This window comes from Salmo salar, chromosome ssa20 (assembly GCF_905237065.1).
Source record: "Salmo salar chromosome ssa20, Ssal_v3.1, whole genome shotgun sequence".
Lineage (NCBI taxonomy): Eukaryota > Metazoa > Chordata > Actinopteri > Salmoniformes > Salmonidae > Salmo > Salmo salar.
Window position 1 is genome coordinate 105022 of NC_059461.1, and position 6014 is coordinate 111035.

A 6014-nucleotide genomic window follows, 5' to 3' on the forward strand; every position below is an offset into this window, starting at 1 on the left:
GGCCTCGGGTCACAACCCCGTCTTCTCCGACAAACTCAGGTCCCCCGTCCATACCATGATATTCTCCGTCAAGTTCAAGTCCCCCATCCACACCCAGGTAGTTTTCTTCAAGTACAGGTCCATCACTGATGACACTGTGCTTTCCGTACAGATGCACACATAGAGACAAGTGCATTGTTGCAACAAAGATGAACAGGTTACACATAATAGTCATGCTGGATATAGCTGTAGCTGATACCTCTTCCCCAGTGTTGTTGATAAATGTAAACTCTTCTAACAACCCGAACTGACATATAAGTACTTCCCTGTATTATTACGTTGGGTAGAACATCAAACGTTGGATAACTGATACATGGGTTGCTACACTACTGATAGCTGGATCTATTCTCACACGCGACACATTCCGACCAAGGGCTCTGTTCGCGAACAGCCAGGTGGCCCCCGTACTGCCCTTGGGCCCCGTGTGAGTTTGGGTATGGATTCTAAAAACGCCCCCCCTTCCTACACTACCTTCCCTTTGATGTGGACATTGTGTGTGTTTGTTGTTATATAACCCTCCCGTTGTCCTCCCATTCTGCCTACTCCCCGTGTCCCCGGGCGGGTCACCCTGTCCCGTCTCGGCTAAAGGCCCAGAGGGCACAAGTGTGACAGTAGGCGTGCGAACAGCCTTTGCAGATGTATTTCTTACACCTGCAGCACGCCGTGTGTGTCTTGGCGTCCTTCTTGGGCGGGCAGAGCTGACACCTCTTCCTCTTACTGGCCACCAGCGGGGCGGCGGCCGGGCCAGCGGCGTCCGGGCCGGCGGCGCGCTCCCGGGCCGGCGGAGGAGCGGCGTCGCGGTCGGCACTCTGCAGGACTTTGACGAGCGCGGACGCGGCTTCGGTGCGGGGGAGACGCTGCCTTCTTTGTATCAAGGGCTTGACAAGCGCCTTTCCCAGCTGCTCCAGGAACACCCTCCTCTTGTTCCGCTTCCGAGGCATCCAGTCGGGCTTGATCTCTCGCCATATGACAAAGGCGTTGTAGGAGGACACGTCGAGGATGTTGTGGAAGATGACCAGGGGCCAGCGGGCGGTCATCCGTCTGCAGCTGTAGGTGCCGACCACCTTGTCTAGGTTGTCCACGCCGCCCTTGTTGCGGTTGTAGTCTAGGATGAGGGCCGGCTTCCGGTCGCGGCGATCGCTGACGTCGGCCTCCGCGTGCAGCGTGCTCAGGAGCAGCACGTTCTTATTTCTCTTTGCCAGGTAGGACACCAGAGTGGCGGTGGGCGTGAAGGCGAACCTGGAGGACGAGACCTGTCTGCCCTTTGACTGGAGCAGCGGGAGGGAGCTCGGGCTTGTTCTTTCGCACCGTGCCGACCATGGTGAGGTTCCTCTCGAGGAGCCGCTGGCCGAGTTCGTAGGAGGTGAAGAAATTGTCGCAGGTGACGTTGTGACCGGCGGGCAGCCCCTGCGTGAGATCGAGGACGACGCGGGCGCCCTGGTTCTTCTCGGGGGCTCCGCCGGCCGCCTTACCGGTGTAGACTTGCATCTTCCAAGCGTAGCTGGACTTGGCGTCGCAGGCCACCCACGACTTGATTCCGTATTTGGCCGGCTTGCTGGGGATGTACTGTCGGAAAGGACAGCGCCCTTTCGGGAGAGGGAGAGGAAGGAGATTAGAGGAGGCGGCGGCGGCGGCGGAGTCACTGATGCTGACGCTAACTCTCTATACTACCGCTGGCTCATCAAGCAGCGTCATGCTGACGCTGATGCTGCTGCTGATGATGATGATGATGATGATGATGATGTTGATGATGATGATGATGCCGCTACCCCTCTATACTACCGCTGGCTCATCATTGGGGTGGGGGTCGAACGGCGTTTATGTTACACGCCGCCGATGCTACCGCTGACGCTACCTCTCTATACTACACAGATACACAGATACACAGATACACAGATACACAGATACACAGATACACAGACGGTACCTCTGAACGGGACCAGTTGTTGGTCCACCGTCAAGTCAGACCCCGGGTTGAGAGGAAGGAGATTAGCAGCGTCGTGCTGCTGATGCTACTGCTGCTGATGCTACTGCTGCTGTTGCTGACGACGCCGCTGTTGCCGACGATGATGATGCTGTTGCCGACGATGATGCCGCTACCCCTCTATACTACCGCTGGCTCATCATCGGGGGCGCACGCACGGCGTTTATGTTACACGCCGACGCTACCTCTCTATAGTACACTCACTGCAGATACGCACAGACACTCACAGCAGACGCACAGACACTCACAGCAGACGCACACGCACACACACACGCACACACACGCACACACACGCACACACACGCACACACACGCACACACACGCACACACACGCAGACGGTACCTCTGAACGGGACCAGTTGTTCGTCCACCGTCAAGTCGGGCCCCGGGTTGTAGAGGGCCGGCAGCCGCTCCTCCCACAGGTCCCAGACCTCTCTTATGGCCGCCAGTCTGTCGGGCGGCGAGTCTCGCGGGTCTCGACCGGCGGTCGTCGAATCGCAGCAGCCTCGAGTACTTGTGAAAGACCTTGAGCGGCATGGTGGCTCGGAACACGGTCCTGCCGCTCTCCGCGTCCCACAGGCTGGCCGCGGCCTCGCCCCGGGACCTGTAGACGCCCGCTAGGATCAGCAGCCCTAGGTAGGCGCGCAGGTCGACCGAGTCCATGGGTCGCCAGCCGTCGCCGTATTTTCTCACCCCCTGCAGATTGGTCATGTCCACCACGATCCTTTCTATCGCCGGGCGTGACAAACAGCCGGAAGGCGGACTCGATGTCGAGCGCGCGCGACGCCCGCGTAGGCCGTAGGGCCGGGCGTCACCGCGGGGCCGGGGTGGCGGACGGCGCGAGGCGGGTCCGGGGCCGCGATAGGCCTCGGAGGACCATTTGATTTTGCCGTTTTTTGACAGCAACGTCTCCCTTCGGGCCCCTTTGGGCAGAGGCCGCCGCGCCGCCGCCCGCCGCCCGCCGTGTCCTCTGGCTCTGGCTCTCTGTCTCGCTCTCGGGCGGCGGCCGTGTCTCCCTCTCGCTCTTCCTCCTCCGAAGAACAAGAAGAAGAAGAAGAAGAACAAGAAGAAGAGGAGCGCGACCGCAAGGCCGAGTCGTCCGCGTCACGTTCGGGGTCGTATTCCTCGCCGTCTTCGTCTTCCGAAACGTCCTCCTCTTCGGAATCGCAAAAGTCTTCTTCGTCTTCTCGGTCGACGCTGGAGGCTATCTGTTCCAGGACCTGAGCCGCGCTGAAATCGGGACCGCGGCGAGGCGCCGGCTGCTGCCTCGCGCTCGGCGGGGCCGTACACCTCGCCATCGTCCTCATCGTCGTCCTCGTCGTGTTCGTCGTGTTTGTCTTTTTCTTTTTCTTTTTCTTCTTCTTCTTCTTCTTCTTCTTCTTCTTCTTCTTCTTCCTGACAATATTAGTAGCCTCTCTACGGCCGGCCGACTGCACGCTGACGCGCCGCGCCCGGCCCGGGGGGGGTCTCTCTGACCCGGGCCTGGACAACTGCAGAGGGGTGATTACGACGTACGCGCTGCTGACGCTTCCCCCCGGGTCTCTCTGACCCGGGCCTGGACAACTGCAGAGGGGTGATTACGACGTACGCGCTGCTGACGCTTCCCCCGGGTCTCTCTGACCCGGCCTGGACTCGGGGTGGAACGGCTCCTAACGCGCCGCCGACGCGTTGCTGACGCGCGCCCGGCCCCCGGGGGGTCTCTCTGACCCGGGCCTGGACAACTGCAGAGGGGTGATTACGACGTACGCGTTGCTGACGCGCGCCCGGCCCCGGGGGGGTCTCTCTGACCCGGGCCTGGACAACTGCAGAGGGGTGATTACGACGTACGCGCTGCTGACGCGAGCCCGGCCCCCGGGGGGGTCTCTCTGACCCGGGCCTGGACAACTGCAGAGGGGTGATTACGACGTACGCGTTGCTGACGCGCGCCCGGCCCCGGGGGGGGGTCTCTCTGACCCGGGCCTGGACAACTGCAGAGGGGTGATTACGACGTACGCGTTGCTGACGCGCGCCCGGCCCCCGGGGGGGTCTCTCTGACCCGGGCCTGGACAACTGCAGAGGGGTGATTACGACGTACGCGCTGCTGACGCTTCCCCCCGGGTCTCTCTGACCCGGCCTGGACTCGGGGTGGAACGGCTCCTAACGCGTGGCCGAGCCAGGGGGGGTCTCTCTGACCCGGCCTGGACGCGGGGGAACGGCTCCTAACGCGCGGCCGAGCCGGCGGGTCGCTCTGACCCGGCCTGGACAACGGGAGGGTTATAACCATTTTCACAAAAAATTGCAGATTTTTTTTTCATTTTCGTGACACAAAAACAGTGACCCCGGTCATGCCGAACTAGCGACATTCGGACAGGCCTCCCAAAAAGATTTTTTAAAACCATTTTCACAAAAATTGCTGCAGATTTTTTTTTCATTTTCGTGACACAGAAACAGTGACCCCGGTCATGCCGAACTAGCGACATTCTGGACAGGCCTAAAAAAAACATTTTAAAACCATTTTCACAAAAAATTGCAGATTTTTTTTTTCATTTTCGTGACACAAAAACAGTGACCCCGGTCATGCCGAACTAGCGACATTCTGGACAGGCCTAAAAAAAACATTTTAAAACCATTTTCAACAAAAATTGCAGATATTTTTTTTCTTTTCGTGACACAAAAAGTTACCCGGTCATGCCGAACTAGCGACATTCTGGACAGGCCTAAAAAAACATTTTAGAACCATTTTCAAAAAAAATTCTGATTTTTTTTATTATTGTACACAAAAACAGTGACCCCGGTCATGCCGAACTAGCGACATTCTGGACAGGCCTAAAAAAAATTTTAAAACAATTTTCACCAAATGATTGCAGATTTTTATTATTGTCACCCAGAAACGATGACCCCGGTGATGCCGAACAAGCGACATTCTGGACAGGCCTAAAAAAAACATCTTAAAACCATTTTCACAAAAAATTGCAGAAATTTTTTTTTCATTTTCGTGACACAAAAACAGTGACCCCGGTCATGCCGAACTAGCGACATTCTGGACAGGCCTAAAAAAACATTTTTAGAACCATTTTCACAAAAAATTGTAGATTTTCTTTTTTCGTGACACAAAAACGGTGACCCCGGTCATGCCGAACTAGCGACATTCTGGACAGGCCTAAAAAAAACATTTTAGAACCATTTTCAAAAAAAAAGCTTCAGAATTTTTTTTTCATTTTCGTGACACAAAAACAGTGACCCCGGTCATGCCGAACTAGCGACATTCTGGACAGGCCTAAAAAACATTTTAAAACCATTTTCACAAAAAATTGCAGATTTCTATATTGTCCCTAAAAACGATGACTCCGATCATGCCGAAAAAGCGACATTCTGGACAGGCCTAAAAAAATTTTCAAAACCATTTTCACAAAAAATTGCAGATTTTTTTTTCATTTTCGTGACCCAAAAACGGTGACTCCGGTCATGCCGAGCTAGCGACATTCTGGACAGGCCTAAAAAAAAATTTTAAAACCATTTTCACAAAAAATTGCAGATTTTTTTCATTTTTGTGCACAAAAACGATGACTCCGGTCATGCCGAACAGCGACATTCTGGACAGGCCTAAAAAAAACATTTTAAAACCATTTTCACAAAAAATTGCAGATTTTTTTTAATTTTTGTGACACAAAAACGATGACCCCGGTCATGCCGAACTAGCGACATTCTGGAATTGCCTAAAAAAACATTTTAGAACCATTTTCACAAAAAATTGCAGATTTTTATATTGTCGGCCTACAAAAAACGGTGACTCCGGTCATGCCGAAAAAGCGACATTCTGGACAGGCCTAAAAAAAAATTTTAAAACCATTTTCACAAAAATTGCAGATATTATTTTTTTCATTTTCGTGACACAAAAACAGTGACCCCGGTCATGCCGAACTATCGACATTCTGGACAGGCCTAAAAAAACATTTTAAAACCATTTTCACAAAAAATTGCAGATTTCTATTTTGTCCCTAAAAACGATGA

General features: G+C 54.2%; 1 pseudogene; it reads right to left on the minus strand.

Annotated features, from left to right (window-relative positions):
* Nucleotides 1-562: 562 nt before the first annotated feature.
* LOC123729322 (piggyBac transposable element-derived protein 4-like) lies at nucleotides 563-3322 on the minus strand (annotated as a pseudogene).
* Between the last annotated feature and the right edge of the window lie 2692 nt (nucleotides 3323-6014).